Source organism: Lissotriton vulgaris, chromosome 2_1 (genome assembly GCF_964263255.1).
Source record: "Lissotriton vulgaris chromosome 2_1, aLisVul1.2, whole genome shotgun sequence".
NCBI classification, from domain to species: Eukaryota; Metazoa; Chordata; class Amphibia; order Caudata; family Salamandridae; genus Lissotriton; species Lissotriton vulgaris.
Genome location: NC_141687.1, coordinates 915,422,501 through 915,444,975, shown reverse-complemented (window position 1 = coordinate 915,444,975; position 22,475 = coordinate 915,422,501). Strand labels below are relative to the sequence as shown.

The 22,475-nt window shown below is 42.3% G+C and overlaps 1 protein-coding gene and 1 long non-coding RNA gene across 2 annotated transcripts in view; one reads left to right on the top strand and one right to left on the bottom strand.

Annotated features, from left to right (window-relative positions):
- LOC147731409 (uncharacterized) overlaps positions 1–22,342 on the top strand; it is a 50,210-nt gene extending 27,868 nt beyond the window's left edge. The window contains exon 3 of the long non-coding RNA XR_015308439.1: positions 21,103–22,342. This is a non-coding gene — a long non-coding RNA (uncharacterized LOC147731409). The remainder of the gene's footprint in view (positions 1–21,102) is intronic.
- Positions 1–22,475, bottom strand: part of EPHA10 (EPH receptor A10) — a 1,551,477-nt gene that overhangs the window by 1,220,150 nt on the left and 308,852 nt on the right. The window lies entirely within an intron of this gene.

The following is a 22,475-nucleotide window of genomic DNA, read 5'->3' as shown; positions in this document are numbered from 1 at the left end:
CCCCTTCTTTGCGGGGTGCCTCAGGGCTCTGCCTTGAGCCCTCTTTTGTTTAACGCGTATGTGGGCCCTCTTGCCAGGGTAGTCGAATCGTGGGGAGTCAGGGTGGTCTCTTATGCTGATGATACCCAGCTCGTTTTTTCTTTTAGAGACCATTCTGACTCGCATTTTTCCAACTTTCGCAACTGCCTTGGCAACATCTGCACCTGGATGGCTTCCAATCATCTGGCCATAAATACAGACAAAACCGAGGTGCTTTTCTTTAGTCAGAAACCAGCCCCCCCAGCCAACCTGTGGTGGCCTACTGTGCTGAACCCCCCTCCCAATCCAGTAGACTCAGCCCGTAATCTGGGCTTCCTTTTCGATAACACCTTGTCCTGCAAAGCCCAGGTTAACAAAGTCACCGCAGCTTGCTTTGGCAAATTGCGCATGATCAGAAAGATCTTCCCTTACCTTCCCCAGACTTCCCGTAAAACAATTGTCCATGCTCGCATTACGGCACATCTGGACTACGCAACAGCCTATATGCTGGAGCCCCCCTCTATCTCATTGACCGATTGCAAATCGTTCAAAATGCGGCTGCTAGGCTTATTGGAAACATCCCTGCCCGCAACTCAGTCAAAGCATATCGGAAAGATTTACACTGGCTCCCTATCGCTCGCAGAGTTCAGTTTAAAATCCTTACCCTAGCCTTTCGAGCCATTCACGGAATTGGCCCATCCTATCTGAGCCAAAGACTCTAACTATCTAAGTTTGAAAGAAACCTAAGGTCCAATAACCTACGTCTACTGGTTGTTCCCAGATTCAGGCTAGCCCGGAGTGGTGGCAGAACGTTCGGTGTGACGGCGGCTAAATTCTGGAACGACTTACCATTGGACCTTAGGCTTATCGAGTCTGAGCAGATCTTCAGACGCAAATTAAAAACCTGGCTGTTCACCCAACCTTGAGTAGGAGGGCCTCTGCTACACTGAGCTGGATGGCAGGACCCTGGTATCCTCCTCTGGTGATATTCTTGCTCTCTCAGCGCCGGGACACCCCCGATGGGGGTAGCTGCGCGCTTTATAAGCTTCTTAAATAAATAAATAAAATACATTTTTGGGAAACTAGGGCCTCTTGTCAAAATATGTTAGCCTAGATTTTGGCTAATTGATAACCACCAAAGATGTTCGCAAACAGTCTCCAATGATCCAGTGCACAGGATGCAGATCATTATCTCTGACCAGCTCTTTCTAATACTCTTGTGTGAAGATGCTGTCAGTAACAGTTCATCAATACAGAATCTGTCCTTTTTATTTATATAAATTGCCAAGACTGCGAATTAGTAAGCAATAAAAAGAGAAGACAACTATAGATAATAGGAAGACAAGGAAACATTTTGTAATAGCATATACCAGTGCTTAATTTGTAAAAAATTAAGTGCCGGGGCTAAAAATTTGCTCTGAAACTGCCGTCGCCAGCGCTTCAGAATTTCGTTGTTCCGAATACCAGGCCGGGGTAGGTTTGAGCACCCTTCTTGCATCTTTAACACATCACCAGACACTCCCTGGCGTTCTAGTGTTATAGTGTGCGTGCAACCCATGTCTGGGAATGCCCGTTGCCACTTAGGGTTTTAAAGGTTTGTGGTCATTTCAGTGGAATCAGCAGTACAAACAAACCACCAGACTGTAAAACAGGGCCACAAACATCCCAAAAAACGGCCCATAGATTGACCTATCAGATCAGCCTCTTTGCCACTGCCATATTGCCTTATAGACCAGTCCATCCCTTCCTCCTGACAAACCTACCATTCCCCCCCTCCCCAATTCCATCTGCCCTCTGAAGAAGTGCACAGGAGGGAGCCCCTTTGGCGGCTCGGACAGTTTGCAGTTACCGGTTTCTTGCTTTAATAAGACCCTAAAGTGGTGACACTGACTCTGCAGTCTCCCTGCAGCAGAGATCTCTGGCTTTGTGTAATGTGCCAGGGAGACACCTCTGGTCACTGCTTGTAAACAAACCACACTTTAATAACAGTGTGGAGGGAATGGTTCATTCTTTATTCCTACACACTTTTTATTTATATAGTGTTTTTATCCAAACGTCTTTGCATAGTACAATAGTGGTAACAAAATATTATTATTCTTTCTAAAGCTGTACTCATTTTATCGACCTCGCAAGGACGAAAGGCTGAGTTTACTATGAACTTGACTTGAATCCCTGACCTTGACATCTCTGTAAGATCTCAGCAGCGCGTCCTTAACCCCAGAACTATATGTAAAAGTGTGCGGTGTTTCATTCAGCGATGTGATCGTACAAATAACAGTTTCGTAGAAAGACTGCATGTTAGATGTATACATGTAACTCAAACGGATGCTAGAGTTTTGTGTTTTTAATATCACGTTTTTTCTAGATTCTGTTCACATCAATACATTTTCTGGGCATGGTTTCATCCGAGCAAGCAGGATCGCGAAAATTCGAGACCCCAATCTTCAGCTTTTCCAGATCGATAGATGGATCACCATTGGTTTGAGTAGCAGAAGTACCTGCTACATATAGCGCTAGAAAATGGCACAACTGCTGTGGGCTGATCGGCGGTCTTTATCCCTGATGAATTTAAAGTTCCTTCTCTCAAGACATTCAAACAAATAAAATCTCTGTCGTACCGCGATAATTATCACAAAGAGGCGCTCAATCAGAGCCACAACGCGCACGCATCCTATACTGCTGCAACTTTGACCTTCAAGGCGCTTCGACCTTCAAAGGGGGGCGGGGATGTGAAGGGTAGAAAGAGGCTCGCTGTTAGCAAGAAGGATGAGCAGATAGCTTGTCCTCTGCCGAGTGAACAGTAAATACTTGCACTGGGGCTGGTCTGGGACACTCCCTCTGTTCTGAACATCCTGTGCCCCCACCTGCCTCTCCTCTAAGATCCGGCTTTGCTGATCACCAGTTAACAACAAAGGCCCTGATTTCGATTGGCCTGGGATCGGATCAGCCGTACCACTTTTTATACGTCTCGAATTAGAACTGAAGGTATTGGGGCGCTTTGCACCAGCACAGTTACATTACACAAGGACGTATGCGCACTCTGCACTACAGCGCTACGATGCATGAACGGGAGGGACACACACAGTAGTGTAAGTTAAATTGAAAAATGTGACGTGCGCCTGGTGCGCGCAGTGCATCAGATGCGTGTAGAGTGTAGACCCGGCCCTGTCAGACAAGTGCCGGTGCTAAGCACCGGAAAGCACCGGCACAAATTAAGCCTTGGCATATACGTTGGGCTGAATCGTTTTCCAAAGGAGCAAGGTAAGCAAGTATTTCATGTTTCTTGCTAATAAAATTCTAGATTGGTTATATATTTTTTATTTTTCGACGAATCTACTGACCGATGTACAAATGTAGTTGGGATTAATTTAAAACATGTTTAACACCCTTTTTATTCCCCTTTTTAATCAAGGGAACAGTGTGTTTCAAGTATCGAGAGGATAAAAATACTAACTCGTACTTCAGAAGGCATGGGTGTAAACTCAAACGCTTCCAATCTCAGTGGCTCATTGCATCATTGCAACAGGGGGTCATCAGGGAACAAAGAACAATTTTTCTTATCAGTTCTCAGATTCTGCCTCAGTGCTGAACAGCTCAGCATTTTATGGGGATATATGAAGAACCAAGGGAGGGGGCGGCAACAGCGTGGCTGCTCTTTCATGTCATAATGTAATGATATATTGATCTGGTGGTCAGCGGGTAAGTAATAATGACCTTTGATGGTATTATCTGTTCTTCACTGATATGAAAAGCTGAACAAATACTTTTTCAGTAAACATGGTGTACAGGACCTATGGTCAGTGCCAGCCCGCACACGCAACTGTAGATTATATCCCAGGAGCAACCATACCTGTTAGCCCATTAGGAGTAAAGCATAGGCGCTTAACTTTGAGAATACAATGATAGTGTAAAGGAAAAAAAAGCCTAGTTCTGTTCAAATTTGAGGAGTATGAGAGAGGGAGGTAGTACCAAAGACACATTGAGGTGAAGCATTAGTACCAAAAACACATTGAGAAGAAGCCTTAGTACCAAAGACATATTGAGGTAAATATTGATACCAAAGGCACATTGAGGTGAAGCATTAGTAATAAACAATCATTGAGGTGAAGCGTTAGTACCAAAGACAAATTGAGGTGAAGAATTACTACCAAGAACACAGTGAGGTGAAGCATTAGTACCAAGGACACAGTGAGGTAAGCATTAGTACTAAAGACACATTGAGGTTAAATTAGTACCAAAGAAACATTGAGGTGAAGCATTAGTACTAAAGGCACTTAGGGGAGAAGTGTTAGTAACAAAGACACATTGAGGTGAAGCATTAGTACCAAAGACACATTGAGGTGAAGCATTAGTATCAAAGACACTTTGAGGGGAAGTATTGGTGTAGTAAATAGAGCCAGGATACCAAGTAGAAGTCTGTAGCTTTATTGGGACAGACAGCTTGAACAACCACCTTCAGCAGGAGCCCAGTAGAGAATGGCTCATCAGTGCATAGAATGTTACAGTGGAAATGTAAGATAACAATTCTAACAGAGAATGCAGAACGAGCATGACATGGATTACTACACACCTTCCCCCTTTGAAAAAAAACAAAAAAAAAACACAAAAAAAAAATGGGAGCCAGGGGAAAAAGAAACAGGGAGGAGGGAAGAAATAAATTCAACAACAATAATCAAGTAACTTTACAGGAATTTGTTTAACACGAGAACTTTTCCTGGGACCAGGTTCAGGAGAATTATTCCCATGAGTAGTAGGACCTGGGGAAACTGGTCCACTCACTTGAACACAGGAATTGTCGACATTGCTAGCAATGGGAGAAGGGGGAACATAACTCTCATTGACCGGTGTAACAGGAACAGATGTGGAGGGAACACACTGAGAGGAAATGTTGCTCCCAGGAACAGACACACTTGTATTCTGACACTCCGGTATGAAAGTGTCAACCATGGGAGAATAAGTTTTAGGATCCTCCAGAATGGGATTGATGGGTGGAGAGGAAGACAAGAGATTCGGGTTCCTACACAGAGAAATTCTCCTGAAATTCCACACTTTCCCGCCTTCAACGCGAACAGCTTTGGAGAAAATTTCAACGACCTTGCAAGGATCAGACCATTTGTTCCACCTGTTACCAACAGATCTACCAAACTTGACACGAACAAAATCACCGACACTGATTTTCTTACTGCAATTGCCAGAAGACAAGGCACAGCCTTTCATTTTCTCTTGATATCTCAACACTCTATCCCTAACTTCATCACGGTCAAAAGAAGAACCAACAGGAAATTTAACTTTTAACCACCAGGGAAGCAGTTTCGAACCAGGTTTCCTACCTCTAAGTATCTCGAAAGGAGAAAGACCTGTAACAGAGTTAGGGGAGGTACGATAGGATAAGAGAGTAGCACATAAGGTTTTCTTCCAATCAAGGTTACTCTTAACTGCCAACTGGATAGACTCCTTGATAACCCTGTTAAAGCGTTCTGTCTGGCCATTGGCCTGGGGATTATAATTGGACACCCTTTTGTGGACTATGCCACATCTCTCAAGGAAAGATACAAACTCCTTACTGACGAATTGCGGACCGTTATCAGACACGATCTCGGCTGGAATACCTTCTCTACAAAAGACTTCGTCTAGAAATTGGACAACCTGTGTAGAACCAATCTTGTCAACAATCTTGAGCTCAGGCCATTTGGAAAAGTAATCGATTAGAACTAAGGCAAAAGCTTCCTTGTTTGGAGACAAAGAAAGAGGTCCGATGATATCGATACCTAGTTTTTTCCAGGGACAGTCAACAAACTCAATGGGAGAAAAGTCTGTAGACAAAGGTTTTACAGTTTTGTCGCTGTTGGCACATGGAGAACAGGAACTTACCCACCTATCAACCATCCGGTCAATGCCAGGCCACCAGTAGAATTCACGGATACGTCTTTTGGTACTGGACATGCCCATATGGCCCTCATGTGCCATTGAAACAATTTTTTCTCTTAGAGAGGAAGGAGGGACAATTTTGTCGCTGCAAGACACAAAACCCTGATTAAACATAAGTTCATCCTTAACTTTAAAGAAAGATAGAATATCACCAGATAAGTGCCTTTCTTGAGGCCAACCATGCTGTAAATAATCTACCACACCAGATAAACAGGTGTCATTACACATTGCTTCTCTCCAAGCAGCCTCAGAAATGCCAGTGGATAAACCTGTACTGTTGCATTCATTTACATCATCAATGTTAAAAACCACATCAAAGTCAAAGTCAGAAAAATGAGGCCAAATAGAATTGACAAGGGGTAACCTGGACATGCAGTCGGCATGTACATTTAAGCGACCAGGGATATATTCTACAATGCACTGGAACTCTTGAAGTTTGGCAGCCAAACGGGCCAAACGCGCGGTTAAAGTTCTGCCACCACCAGCTGCCAACATATGTATTAAAGGCTTGTGGTCAGTTCTTAATCGAAAACTGGTACCCCAAATGAACTGTCTAAAGTGCTCACACGCCCAGGTACAAGCCAGAAGTTCCTTTTCTATGGTAGAATAATTATATTCAGCACCACGCAGTGTCCTGGAGGCGTAAGAAACTACACATTCTGCACCATCATCTTTCTGGATTAGAACCGCACCCAAACCAGTGTTGCTAGCATCCACACATACTATGCATTCTTTACCCAGGTTAAAAGGTTTGAGGAAAGGAGCATTAGCTACTTCTTGTTTCATAGTGTCAAAAGCAAACTGCTGGTCCTTGCACCAGCTGAATTTTACATCTTTCTTTAGTAAAGACCTTAAGGAGTGTACTTTGGAGGCATAATTCTGAACAAACTTGCTATAGAATTCAGTTAAACCTAAAAATGAGACTAATTGTTCCTTATTAGACGGTGCTGGAGCTTTTAAAATACTCTGTATATGGTTGAACTTAGGTTTAATACCCTCCGAAGAAATCTCATGACCAAGATATTCCACTTTGCTTTGTCTGAACTTGCATTTAGATAATTTCAGTGTTAAACCTTTTTCTTGAACAGACTTGAGGACTCTCTCTAGATTGACATCGTGCTCCTCATGATTCTTACCATAAATGAGGATATCATCCTGAAATGCAATTGCACCCAAACAACCCTCTAGCACAGTTTTCATCAGCCTTTGGAACACAGAGGCTGCGCTAGCTAAGCCGAAAGGCATGCGGCAATATTGGAACATGCCTTCCGGCGTGATGAAGGTTGTTAGGAATTTTGATTCTTCGTGTAACAATACTTGATGGTATGCGCTAGTTAAATCCAGTGTGGAGAACACTGATGCTCCAGATAGAGTGGAAATAAGTTCATGGATGTGGGGTAGGGGATGTCTGTCAATCCAAATTTCCTTATTTAAACTCCGTAGGTCAACACATAGGCGGAGTTCGCCATTGCTTTTAAGTGACAAAACCACTGGCGAAACCCATGGAGAGGACTCAACAGGCTCAATAATCTTCTTATCTACTAAGTCAGAAAGAATATCTTTCAGCTTTTCACGATAAGCTAGGGGAACGTTCCTTACTCTATGGCGCACGGGTATGGCTGAGTCCTTAAGGATGATGCGGTGTTTAAAATTCACAAAGGTCCCCAAATTATCTGAAAAATGGATGAAAACTTGTTTTTTAATTGTATAATGAAATCGTTTTCAGGGGAGACTACGTATACCGGAGGTGAAGCATTGGGGTCAAGTTTTATACCTAGGTCGTACTGATGGGGCCAACATAAGATGGAAGCTCCTTTGGAAGATACATAAACCTTCCCTTTAATGGATCTATCCTTGAATTTGATCTCAGCCCACATGTAACCCTCAATGTTAATTTTCTTACCAGTGTACCCACCAGGATTTATGTCTGGTGGTAACAACTTGGTAGAATGCCAATGTCGATCAAAAATATTTTTCCCAATGATGGTGTACCAGGCACACGAGTCAATTAACATTGAGATTTCCTTACCATCAATGGTGATAATATCAGTGGGAAAACCTTTGCATTCAGAGTCACCTACACATAACAGAGTGTTAATTTCAGAAGGTTGTTCAGTATCATCAAATTCTTCATAAGACAAGAAATTTACTTTTTGAGGGGATTTGCACATTTTGCTAAAGTGGCCAGACTTTTTACACTTTATGCAAACCTTGTTCCAAGCTGGACAACCTCTGTAATTACCAACGTGATCATTGGCACCACACCTATAGCAAATGATCTGGGATTTTTAAACAGGGAACCTATTTTCTCTACTAGAGAAATCCTTTCTGGGAGGAAAGGAACTCTTCTTAAAATTATTAAAATTTTTGACTAAAGAGACTTCAGGGATGACAACTTTAGATTTGGTGTCTTGGCCTCTAATTTCGTTCACAAAAAGCTCGGACTGTTCAATGCCTTTGGCAATGTTTAGTACAGCACTAAGAGAGGAATCAGTACCCATCCAAAGGCGTTCTTGGATTTTTTTACTTTTAGTACGCATCATAATCTGGTCCCTCAAAACCTGTTCAAAATTAATGGTTTCGAACGCACAAGACCCAGCCAGGGTACGTAGAGCGGCTACATAATTTTCAATAGTCTCGTCCTCTTTTTGTATTCTTGAATAAAATTTAAATCTTTCCATTACAATATTAATTTTTCTGCCAAACCTAGTGCTTAGTTGTTTAATAACAATATCAAAAACGTTTAAGTCCCCAGCACCAGTACTATCTATGGGTGGTAAGCTTTGTAATTCTTTTAGACCAGCACCACCCAGACAATTTTTTAACAGAGCTAGCTTCCTTTTGGGAGAAGAACCATCCTCTTCAACAACATCGACGTAAGCCAAAAATGTAGGGAACCAAAGATCCCATTCCACTTTAGGATCACCTGCTGTAGGTAAGAAATGTGCAGGAGAAGGAATGTTGTTAGACATTGTAAATGATTCAAAGCTAGTTTCACACACAAAAAAAACCGAGGAAAAGTCCAAAGAAGTAAAATTACTAATTATAAAAATAATAAAAGTAGTCACCGTTGTCTGAGAATGTTAGTTCCAGTCGATTCTGAATTTTGTTGTTTAAAAGTTTTTCTTGTAAATGTCTCCTTTTTCATGAAGTAGAGAAGATGAAAGAAAATAACTGTGGAAAGTGGTCCGTTTTTTATTTGCCAGCGTGGTTTAAAAACGCGTTAAATTAGGAAAGTATTGAAGAGACGATTGTAATTGAAGTTACTAGCCGATCGTGATGGTTGCCATGGAGACGCGACACAAAATGGTTGCTGAAACGCATACGCATGCGCGGGAGCGTGATGCGTGCGTGATGACGAGGCGGAGATGACGAAACCAGAACAGGAGCGCTGGAAGGGAAGAAGAAGGCTCGCGTAGGAGCGCTCGTATGGAAGCAGGCTCGTGTGAATGGAAGCGCTCGTGTAAACAGAAGCGCTCGAGGAGGCTGAGGCGCTCGTTGAGTGAGTTTGAAAAACAATATAAGTATGGCAACAGTCAATAAAAGGAGGAAAACTTTAGGAAAGTGGCGTTTTGGGGTACAAAGGTCGCGTTAAGCCGGCAGTCAATTACTAGGCATATTTTGTACATGTAGATATCGCTAGAGAGAGCGAGATAAAAGTAAGGGGAATGAACACAAACTGCCGCTGGTGCAATCAAGGCACAGAAAGCTAACATAGCCGCTGGTGCAATCTTTACACATATGAACAAAAGAAATACCTTAATATCCTTTAAGCTGTACAGGTGAACGCTGTCAATGTCCCATATTTTCACTGGAAAGGCTCTTGATGATTGGGTTCTTTTCTTGAATAGGAAAAAAAAAAATATTTTGAAGAGATCTGATGTAGAGTTGAAGATCCCGGTCGTCGCCAAATTTATGTAGTAAATAGAGCCAGGATACCAAGTAGAAGTCTGTAGCTTTATTGGGACAGACAGCTTGAACAACCATCTTCAGCAGGAGCCCAGTAGAGAATGGCTCATCAGTGCATAGAATGTTACAGTGGAAATGTAAGATAAAAATTCTAACAGAGAATGCAGAACGAGCATGACATGGATTACTACAATTGGCAAGGGCAATAGTCCTGGAAAGCTTGTACACCCAAGGTTGCAAAGTTTTGCCGCTTGCGTTTTGTACTGATCCATCTGATTAGAATGCTATTCCGACATAATAACAACAAGTTGTGAAATGCTTTGTCATTGCTTAGTCCCACAGGTGTTCTAAGATGGATGATGACGGGCTGCGCTTGCTCAGAGTACTCAGCACCTGTTTTTTTCGAGAAAGAGAAATATGGAGGTAAATGAATCCACTCTATCCATTGCAGGCGCCTAGAAAGAGGCCAGTGCAGCCCATCATGATAGGCCCCAGGCACTCTTTAACAAATGTCCTGCTTGCTTAAATATGTTGTTCTTCTCAACCTGCAACTGGAGGAATGTGGTTACATTTAGGACTCTTGTCATCGTGTTAGGACAGAAGGTTGGTGTCCTCTGGAAAGCTAACAGTTCCTCGATAAAGAAGTGTAATGGGACGTAATTAGCGCCTAGTAATGCAGCTAGAAGCAATCATTACATCGGAGGGGAGGCACTTAAAAATCAGAAGCCTCTCAGAGACTGCATGACCGTCGATTGGACGGCCGTATGCACCTTGATGTACATTTGTTTAGGCGCAGTATAAAATGACTGCATTGGAGTTTAATTGTTGCCTCTCAGGATCCAGTTGCCCTACAATGAATGAGTGCTTTAAAAAATATATATCATATCATGACAGACAACACTTACTGGTCCTAAAATGGTGATAATCTACTTTGCATACCTGACGTCAGCTATGGTGGGCAGTGCTGAAAGGTGAAACACCGAACCTGAATGATTTTTGTTTAGCTTTGTTTACTATTTGCACCATTGACTGATTACCAAATTATTACCAAGCGTGGGCTCAGTGTGTTTGAATCACGTGTTGCTATGCTACGGCAAAAGATGAAAAGCTAAGAAGCTAACAATCATGTTCTGACTGTAACACATAGTAACACCTAAAGACTCGGCGGCTTATTTACAAGCCCCTTGCGCCACCGGTATGACACTTTTACCCATATTAAAAGTGACAATGTGACGGCGCAGAGGGCTTATAAATAAGCTCCATGGGGGCCTATTTACACGAATCAACACATCATTCTGGTGAACCTAATAATGTGATTGACTCCAACTTGACAATATGTGCATCCTCAGAGTTTAGCAACTGACTTAGGTTTTTGATTTGACAAAAAAACATGTTCTGGTATGTGATATTTAACATATTCAATATTCAACTAGTCTCTAGAGACCTTTGCCAGCCATGGAATACATATATATCACTCAATTTCACTGTATAGTCTCCACAAATAAAACAGATACCTCTTAATTTGCTGTTCCTCCATATTTTAACATTTTCGAATTAGCCATTTGCCATTTTTAAGAGGGAGCCTTAACGCTGCATCCTGCATTTTGCTGTGAGTTGATTTTGTCTTAAGTGGTTTTATGTTATGGTTTGATGGGCTGATTTCATTTTAACTGCACACTCAAAATGAACTAGAATCTTGACAATTGGTGTAACATTTTTGGGCCAGGCTTAAGTCTTTGGTGGTTTTTGATATGCTTACATTATCCTTTTTGGGTCCTATTGTGTGACCTGTCTTGATTATATAAATTTCTTGTTAACAAAATTGATTTGGATTAAAAAAATATCTTGTCTGTATTTGTATTTGACTAGCTGTTGTACACATACAATGTACAATTTATTTCTAAGGAGACTAATAATAGGGTGTGAGTGTTTGATTGGTTCAGATGCTCCGTCCATTACCACCCCCTTTTGTACCTCTTTTGGCCGCCATAAGTGTGGCAGGGTATGCTCAGACGCGAGTCCCTTGCTCACTTTGCCACTGGATTCAAGCAAGCCGGGCTGAAGATGGCTGGAATGCCAGAAACCTGTCCTCAGAAGATTGTTTCCGGTCCAGGGAAGACATTGCTTGGCAGTTCGGGCTGGACTGTTCCCATGAGGCAGAGGGTCAGACTGATTTGCATATAGCCATGTCTGAACTGGGGTGGCAGAGTGGGCTAAAGAACGGTGATGGATTAAACCCAGATCTTTTGACTGGGTGTGAGTGTTTGATTGGTTCAGGTGCTCCGTCCATAACAACCCCCTTTGTACCGCTTTAGGCCACCATAAGTGTGGCAGGGTATGCTCAGACGTGAGTCCCTTGCTCACTTTGCCTGCTAGAGGCTCAAAATTACAATTCAGATCGCCCCCTACCAAAATGTGGGTGTCACTGGTGTCACTGGTGATGGTGTTTAGAAAAAGGGACAGCTCCTCAATAGTTCTCGATTCACTGGTTATGCTAACTGGTCGAGAATATACATTGACCAAAGCAAGCTTGAAAGTATTAGGCCATTCTAGAACTACACATTGAACATCATCAGAGTGAGTGCTCAGTATCTTAGCCTTACAACCCAGGTGAGAGCCGACCCAGATGGTAAGACCCCCGGACAGACGTCCCTTCCCTCCCCAGTGCGCCGGTACATTAAATGATGCAAAACCCCCGCGTAGTTTTTCCTCTCGGGCCCAAGTCTCTTGGAATAGGCATACATCATTTTTATCTATAAAGGATCCCCACTCCGGGCAAGCCATTTTGTTGGGCAGACCTGCTACATTCCAAGACAATATCGTTAGTATGCCTGGATTACCACTGCTAGGGGAACTGCCCTCCACACCCCTAAAGCCTCTTTTGTTAAGTTTCCCACCCGTTTGGGGACCTAGTGTATTGACTGGCATATTTTGGCCTAGATCCGGGTTAATCAAGCATATGGTGGATGAAGGTATGGAGACTTGAAGGGCTGGTGACTTTAGAATTTCCAATTTCCTAACCCTAGTTCTATCTCCTTGATTATTTATTCCGCTTCCTCCAGATACAATCACTAAGTCGCTGGCTCAAGCTACTTGCCAGGGTCCCAAAGAGTCCCCTTGCATGTACTGCAGTCAAGCGACCATTTACAAGCAGTTGTACTGATTATAAGTCGGAAAATGGGTAGATGTGTGAGGTTGTTCTAGCCTATCCCTTTTTTTCCTACCCGCCCCTCTAGCTTCCACTCTCACCCAAACTGTTTCCGTCCCCCAGTTACAGCACAGGGTTCCAGGTGGATAAAAGTAAGATAATGGAAGAGACTGTATAGCTCTCCCGGAATCACAATACAGCCAGTCACATATGTGAGCTACAGTCTTTGTGTCCCTAAAATTAACCAAAATACAGTCGCCATTAATATATTTTTTGGCCTATGACCCACCCAGGACACCCTACGTACCATCAGAATCTCACTACTGATGTGGCCTGGGAGCGGTTTGTTTTTATTCAGCCAATCAGCAACTTTATTTTTAATTGACGTAAAGGATTCCCTAGCCGGATCATTTAACTCGGGAACCCCAGATAGGACCACTACATACGGACTTGAATCTGGGGGAAGATCGATTCTGATTTGCTTTGTTGGTGTGCTAACCAATTGGGGTTCGTGTGGGTCATTGGGCTTAACCTTTTTGGCCATTATTGGTGTAATAACAGGAAGAGCGATAGGTAGGTCCCGTTTAAATGCCGTCGCCGAAGCAGAGGCCGAGAATGGTGAAGGGGTAGGCTTTTGTGGCAATGCCCCCCTTGGGCCTTTTTAGTCTGCCCACCACCCAGCATAGCTTTGTTTGTTTTTAAACAATCAACAGTAGCTAAGGATGCTTTTTAGATTTCTGTTAGCCTTAGCTCAATCTGGGAGAGTCTAGTTTCCAGTGGGTGAAACAAGGACCTAAGGAGAGCAACCATTTTTTGATTGGATAATTCCTCCCTTGTAGGTGTTATGATGCTAGTGTTCACCTCTCGTGGAGTTGGTATGGGTGAGGTTAATAATGGAGTATTATTTGATGCTAAGGGTACTATAGGAACCTCCATGGCCTTGCCCACACCCACAGGTTCTGTGTTCGATTTCGAACTGTTAGTGTGTTTAGCAAGCTTTGACTTCCTCCCACCAAATGTTTGAGCGCCACGCTTCCTCTTGGGTACCGCCCCCTCACGGTTCCCCCATAGCTGCCGAGTATTGGGCCTTTCCGGACTATCAACTACCAAGATATTAGCCGGAATTGGTGGTATATTGGTCTCTGCTATAGGTGATAGCGATGTTTCACCTAATGGTACTAAAGTACCCAAAGCCTGTATAGTCTCAGTGTTTTGCAAATTTACCACGGCTACGGGTACTTCGATGGCCAGCGATTTTGATCTTTGCTCCGGCGTGTGTGCATTCGCAATATGGCCCAGCGAGGATCTCTTTGCTGTAGCAATGTCTTGAGAGAGCCGACGCTCCATCAAAAATATTTCATGTTTCTGCAGTGAGTTGGCTCTGATGAGGAAATTGTCCAGGGTCCCGCTACATAGCCACCCAAAGTCAATGCCTTGCTCCTACGTTCCCGCCCAGACATTTCCCCTACAACAAACACAATAACAAGTGAGGACTTACAGAGAGCCTGCTCCACCTCGGAGTGGAAGAAACGAGATGAAAGAGGGGTGTCCCGGTCTGGTCTCCTCCGGGCTACAACGGGCTAAAACGGGCCTGCCCTTGGCCCGGGCTTGCGCGCGTTCTGTGAAGCAAGATGCGTGCGCAAAGAAATACAGCTAGTGGGAGGGGCGGGAAGAGGCACACAGCGTCAGGGAAACACGGGCTGCTGGTCCTCGCAGTCCCACCGGTTTGAAACTGCCCCAGAGTCCAGAGTCTGCAGCAAGCCACTACGAGCGGCTCCCGCGGAGCGGGGGCCGCGAGTAGCTTATGTAAAATAACCTTTGATGGGCCTGTTTTAAGGGGAATAGTATTTAACACCTCATTTGGAAATGCACTCAAAAGAAATTTTATTGGCTAGAAATTGTCCAGAAGATTGGCTTCATAGTTGACTCACAAACTCAAAATATACCCAAAGACTTTTGACTGCATTATGAAGCATGTAATAACAATGCAGGCAGGGCTACACCGAATTTTGTCTTTGGGAAGTAATTGAGGCCAATCTATTGGTTCTGATATTATAAACCTTCATCACAACATTGCTTTCAGTATAGTCTGGGATAAAATATTTTGGTAAGTTGGCATTTTAAGAGGAATCTTTGTTCCAGAGGAGAAATTGATTTGACAAATACAAAACTATTGGTAGTAAGTTTGAGAGCTTTAAAATGTTTTTTTTCTTTTTAAGATCATTCAAGTTTCAATTTAACTTTTAGCATTCTTTATCCATAGAACATTATCTCTCATTTCTTCTCAACATGTTTGTTGTATATGAGTTGAACCTTGTGTCCAACTGTGTACTATTTTTTTATAGACTAGATAATTACAGATAAGCCTGAGTCTTATTGGCATTGCCTCCAATGGCCCCTCTGTGTTCTATTTTTGTTATTGTTTATAAAGCTCCCTTTGCATTTGTGCTTTGGAGGGAGCAGTGAATGTGTCCTTCCTTTGCAACATATATTTCCTTGTTGCTTTCTGATATACTTAATGCTTTAACTGCAGCAGTTTTTTTGCTGCGGTGTGGGCGTTCTACAGAGTGGGTGGGGCTCCGTTGGCCGACGGCAGCACCCGCGAGGTAGAGCACGGAATGGGTTAATGTTAGACCTGTCAGGTATTAGGGTGGTCCTCTGCAAACATTTTACCTCCATCCTCCATTTATTGCTGATGCCGTTTTTGCTGGCAAAAGCACTTTCCCACAGCTAACAAGTGCTGAAGTGCATATGCCCACCCCTTAATACATGGTCACATTGGCTTATCCCTCAATGGCATTTTAATTTATTTGTAAGTCCCTAGAAAACTGGCACTACATCTGTTCAGAGCCTGTAATTTAAATTCTATTAGTGGGTTGGCAGAACTGACTGTGCCACCCAAAATTTAAGTAGCTCTTTAAACATGTCTCAGGCCTGCCATTGCAGCGTGTGTGTGCAATTTTAGCTACCATTTGGACCTGACGAAAAAAACCTTTTGCCATGCCCAAACCATCCTTTTTAATATCTATAAGTCACTCCTCGGATAGGCTCTGGACAGCCCAGAGGACAGGTGCAGCGTATTTAAAAAGTAGGTCTTGTAGTTTTAAGTTTTTTTTGTCTCAGTAGTGAAAATCTCTTAAATATGTTTTTCACAACTATAAGGCTTACCTCTTGCATAAGATAACATTGGAGTTAACTTATTACATTTAATAAGCTGTAACTTCCAAATGGGAACAGGTAACCAGTTTATGTTTTGGCAAATACAAAACTATTGTGTCTTTGAAATTATAATGAAAAATCCTAACTCATGGTGAAGTGGATTTTAAATTAGAATCTTTTAGAAAGTTGACATTTACCTGCATTCGTCATTTCGTGCCTGTAGCCTGTCCCTGTTTCACATGCCTGGGTGTAGTTGACAGTTGAGCTTTGTGTGTTCTTCCTAGACAGCCCCACACAATAGGGAGTTTAGATGTGTCTGGATAGGCCGTCACTAGTAGGATGTGAGGGAGTAGCTGGGCACAGCCCCCTACACCTGAACAGGATGTGTCCTGACTGAACACAAAGTGCTGCATACCCCCTATAGTTAGTCTCAATCCAAGACAGGGAAGCCTGGAGACTTCAAAAGGGAAACCCCTTGCAGTGTCTCTCCCACTTCAAAGGCACAACTGAGCATAAATACTAGACCTAAGATACCAACTCTTAAGTTCACTTCTGGACCTGTGGATACTCTACAAGAAGAAGGACTGCTGTGCAGTTGAAGAACTGCCACTCTGTTGGACTGCTGCCAATAAGGACTACTTCCCTGCTGACTACTGCCCTGCCAGACTTCTGCTTTGCTGGGATCACATGCTGCCCTCTTTCCTGGGTGAGAAGACTAAACCTGACCCTCTTGAACCCAGAACCCCAGAGTGATTCCAATTGCTAGTTGGCTTGCCTCTTGACTTGAGTGTCAGGGACAAGAAGCTCCAACAACATTGCACCTGGACTCTGCCATCTGTGCGTCTACCCTGCAAAGTGGTCCCCCTACTGTTCGCAGTACAGAGAATATTTTTGGATAATGACAAGACCACGTGGGACCTACACAAACACACACCTTCATAAGTGTGTCTGATACCTACATTTCTCATTAACAAATTCTAGATATGCTAGAGATGCACACAGACAAATGCTCCTCAGCAGATGATAAATGTGCATAACTAAATACAGTTAGTTCTGATTATACTGCCTACTCAGACATTTAATAAAAGTAAATATAGTGTGCCATGTAAACAGGAACAAAGATGACTCTACTCTTGAAAGGCAAAAGCGACTTTGACCTTGAGTGAATTAAAAAGGTTCAACAGTACAGTGTCACTCTGCAAATTATATCACCTTTCATGTGGGAGCCTCCTGTTGCCCAGCAGCTTTACTGCCTAAATTTACTGAGTATAATCAACCTAGACGATGAGTTTCAGACTCGTAACAAATCATCTTTTGCACAAAGGAGTCACCTCCAGTACGCTGATGTTTGTGGAATGTATGGGGAATTTTTTTGAAACGTGTTTGCGACCTTTGAATATCATTGCATTTTGTAGAAAACGAATTGCAGTTTACTATATCATTATTTTTTCCAATGATTAATCGAGAATCCACTGACACTCCCTCAGAAAAGAACAACACAACTTTAGAAACAGCTTTTATCAACGAATCAGGTCAAACACAGTGACCTCGCAAATTTCACTGCACAACCTCGTGCAAGGACATTCGATTTCTATTACACAAGCAGGTGAAGTTTAACTGCAAATTTGGGAATCCGGGCAGCCTATGGTAATCCATTTACGGATGAACTTTAGTTTTCAAGTGATTGGAAATTAACGAAAAAAGAAGTGTCTGTTTCTAGTTAAATACAAGTTACTCATTTTAAATATATTGCAAGAAAAATGTATACTTCGAAAATAACTTTATTGCAAATGCCAAGGAGGAGGAAGCCTCAGGACGAAATTATTATTTGCTCCATAAATAAAATGATTCACAATAAAGAAAAATCTGCTAAAATTAAATATACTTATGTGAAGTTGTCTTCCCTGAATAACTTGAAAGTTTAGATCATGGAATACTGATTCTCTATATGTGACTTTATGTTTGATTTACCATTATATATCACATTGTATTAATATCTTAAGAATGGTTGAAGACTAGAAGTTGAAGGGCTGTTGTCAGAAGTACAGCGCAAACCTATTCCACTTCCACGAAATCCCCACAAATATCCCTGTCACTAGAGCCAACACAAAGGGGCAAAACTTAAAATTTCAACATTTCAAATAATTCCTCAAGGTTTCTCTATAGCACATGTACAGAAACATCAAATGGAAGTTCTGTTAACACATATTGAAACTGCGACCTCTTTGACATGATGGATTCCAATCAATAAATTCCAAAAACATTTCCACACAATATACCAAAGAAGAGCTATGCAAACAGTTATGCAGAATAATAAGTGCCAAGGCCACAAAGTTAAATTTGAGACAACATTTATGCTTCTGATATAATACACTGTTTTGATAGCTCAGTAGGATTGCAGTTGCTGCAAAGATCTGAGTGAACCACCCAGTTCACAGTTAGTAACCACTATCTATCCATCAGCATGGCCACCTGTGCATCTTTGGTAAATATTTTAGTCTAGGACCATTTTTTCAGTTAGGGTGGAAAAGTATAGCAAAGTAAAAGACCATTATCAATTACAAAAATTATTAGATACAATTTATTTTAAGAAGGGTCACTTTGTTTTATCATTGTTGTTTATATGTCACTGTGTATGTATATATATATATATATATATATATATATATATATATATATATATATATATATATATATATATATATATATATATATATATATATATATATATATATATATATATACCTCCAAAGCAGTTCCTTTTCGGGAGATAATGCAGCGCTCACGCATGTGCGGTATCCTGCGGCAGAACCAAGCCGCTATTATCCTCCAAACTTTCTCCCAGCACGGGAAAAACGGGTCGCACAGCCAACTTTGGATTTTAAACAGCAATCCTTTTTATTTTAATCATTTCCAAGGGCAACAGGCACAGAGATCTACGCGTTTCGGTGTCACTCCACCTTGTTCACGATGAACAAGGTGGAGTGACACCGAAACGCGTAGATCTCTGTGCCTGTTGCCCTTGGAAATGATTAAAATAAAAAGGATTGCTGTTTAAAATCCAAAGTTGGCTGTGCGACCCGTTTTTCCCGTGCTGGGAGAAAGTTTGGAGGATATATATATATATATATATATATATATATATATATATATATATATATATATATATATATATATATATATATATATATATATATATATATATATATATATATATATATATATATATATGTGTATGTATGTGTCATATTTCAATAGCACGAGCCTGGCCAAGAGACAGAGGAGATATGGTAAAATTCCGGCATAAAGTCAATGAGTGATAAGCGAAGTAGCTGGTTTGTGTACTGTGAATGCTTTGTTCTATAGTGTTCTTTAAAGAGGTGCATCTTCAACTTTTTGCCAAATTAGAGCAACATTGGGAGGTTATGCTGCATGCGGAGATGTTGTTCCTGGTCATAAGTGCATAAGTGTGCAGGCTCATCGGACTCTACTGTCCACGCATCTCAGGGAAACATTCCACCCCCGGAACATGTACTGTGTAAGAATTGAGGGTGTAATTTCCTTTCATGGAACATTGCAGGGCTGGCAAGTAAGATAGACAACCCTGGGTGGCTGGCCCTTGTGAAAACATTTGATGTGATCTGCCTTCATGAAACCTGGACCACTGAGAGTAATTATCACCTGGACAGCTATAAAACTTTCTTTGTACCTACAACCCTGAACTTGTCAGGGAGAGAACTGGGGGGCTTATTACATTTGTTTTGTTAGCCGCCCTTGATATCGCTGTATCTGTGCTTCATGCCTCACCAATGTGCAAGCGATATTGCTGCCTAGTGGCAAGAGTAGACTCCTGTAAAATTTCTACAATGCGGGAGCCATATTTGAGGATGAGGATATTATAACCCAGTTGGAGTTAGTATTACGGGGTTGTATCCTGAATGCTCAGAACTGTCATTATATCTTTTTAACAGGGAACTTCAATATTCACATGTGTGGGGATATCAGAAAAGGAGGAGTGGGAGCCATGGATTGTGTACGTCAATCGGGCCTGCACATGGAGCCTAACCCTCAGAGTAGAGAGCTTAACTTTTCTGCTGACTTAATATCAGCCCCCAGGGAAAACTGGCATTGCTCCCACTTTTATTGGTAGATGGTGTGAAACTTTTATATATTTTACTTTTGTATCTACCCCTTTTTAGGTCTCGTAAAGGCAGCATATGCGCTGCCTCTTCGAGGCATCGAGTAATCAGTATTAGTGGTGAAACTCCACCCATTGCGTTTCTATTTGTTTTGTGGCTTGCCATTGATTAAATCTGGCATTGCTCTTCTTATCTCGCTCATTGATTGGCTGGTGGTCTGATACGTCACTTTCTTTTTACTTCCATTTTGCAAGAAGCAGCACCGACCAACTACAGTTTAGTTCTGCTGCTAGGTAGTTATCTTTTTATTTAGAGACTACTTCCTTGTTTTGTACTGCTGCTCTTGTGCCAATGTGCCCGAAAATTGTCAAATGAAACTGCCCTCCCAGGAGACAATAACTCGACTTTGCAATGAAGCTGCCGGGTTTGCTTGTTTAAGTAACTGTCCGCGTGAAGATTTTCTAAGGACACATTCTACTCAAAGTGCCTCGTGTGAATGAATCCGAAAGTGAAATGTCGCACTTACACCAAATTCACACACGTACTAATATTGTGAGAAAAGGGAAAGGACGCGCGTTGAATAAGCCAAACCACAAAACTCTTGGATTTCCTAAAACAAATTCTAACTTCTTTAATATTTCACCACACAGTCGAACCAAGAAATGTACCAAATTTCAATATTACTATAATATTAAAATAATTTAGTTTGTTTATATGCCATTGACTTGACTGTGACTCAAAGGTGTTGGCGTTTGACGTGTCGTATACCAGGTTTAATGAAACGAGTATCTTTATCTGCAGCTGTTTATACCTATTAAGATACCACCAAGTCTCTCTCAGAAGCTGGCAGGAGAATACAGGCACCATTTCAGCCCATCCCCCGGTCGATTCGATACCACAGGCCAGAGGACAACGGTGTGAAGAGCACACGCTGAGAAAGCTGGGTGTGCTGTGCTCCTGTGAGAGAAAAGAAATCCACATTGTGTTACTTCCCTGGGACAATAATTGGACCTTGACCAGACCTTGAACCTATCCCCTAACCTGCTTACACATCAGGACTTGGATACTGCAGAACATACCCCAGACTGTGGAGACCAAGCAATTTGGCTGATGCCCGGTGGAGCTACCAGATAACTTAAAGAGGCGATTGGTTGTGGCCTCCCCCCCTGCCGTCACCTACCCATCAGGAACTTGTGCAGATTTTCCCTTTGTCTCTATGTCCTATCTTGTTCCTCCTACCCCTTTACCCTATTCCCTTAACCTTTCTGGCTCCATCAGCCTTGTCCCCTATGTTCTTTAAATGCTTTTCTTGATACTTATCTAAGTCTTAACTAATGTAAATTGCAACATTATTGTTCCGCATGTATGCGCTCTGATTCCTTCGGGTCTAGCCAGCGCTATACAAAAGTCATTAATTAAATATGTTCCCATTTAGTACTCTTTCTCTCTTTGTCTATTTGCATAGCTCCTATCCCCTCTCCCCTGAATCTCTCCCCTTGCCTGCTACTCTGCCTAGCCCCAAGTCCTTTGTGCCCTTTGACTAAGCACTCCTTCTCCCCTTGTTGGGGAAAGATCCAATATTTATACTCTGGAGTCTCAGCGAACCCGCTGAGAGAGTCCACTGCGCCAAGGGAGCCACTCACACTTGAGATATGGTATGGCACCCCTTGCCAAATCACTCCCTCTACCTTTTTTGGGAAGGATCAAGTATATAGGCCTTGGAGTCTCAGAGACCCTTCTGAGAGAGTCCACTGCGTAAAGGGAGCCTCTCGCAACAGAGATAGGGAACTGATACCACTTCCCCTGCGATCACAGCTTACTGGACTTTGGACGTTGCTTTGACTCGTCTACCGGTTTGTGTCCCCGTCAACCTTTCCCTCCTATTCCCATGCTGTGTCTCTCTCCCTCCACTCCTCTTTCCCGCCTTCATTATCAGTCTACTTCCCCGGTTCCTACCCCCTCCCCTAAATCTCTCCCCTTGCCTGCTTTTCCCCTTACGTATTTGTGCTTATTGTTTTTCTCGACCTTACAAGTAACTATGTTGCCATGCTCAAAGAAATGTGTAACCTTTGTAACGATGTAACCTGTAACTATGATCTGATTCTCATGTAAAGCGCTCTGATACCTCTGGGTCTAGCCAGCGCTATATAAAACTTTTAAAATAAGTTAATAAA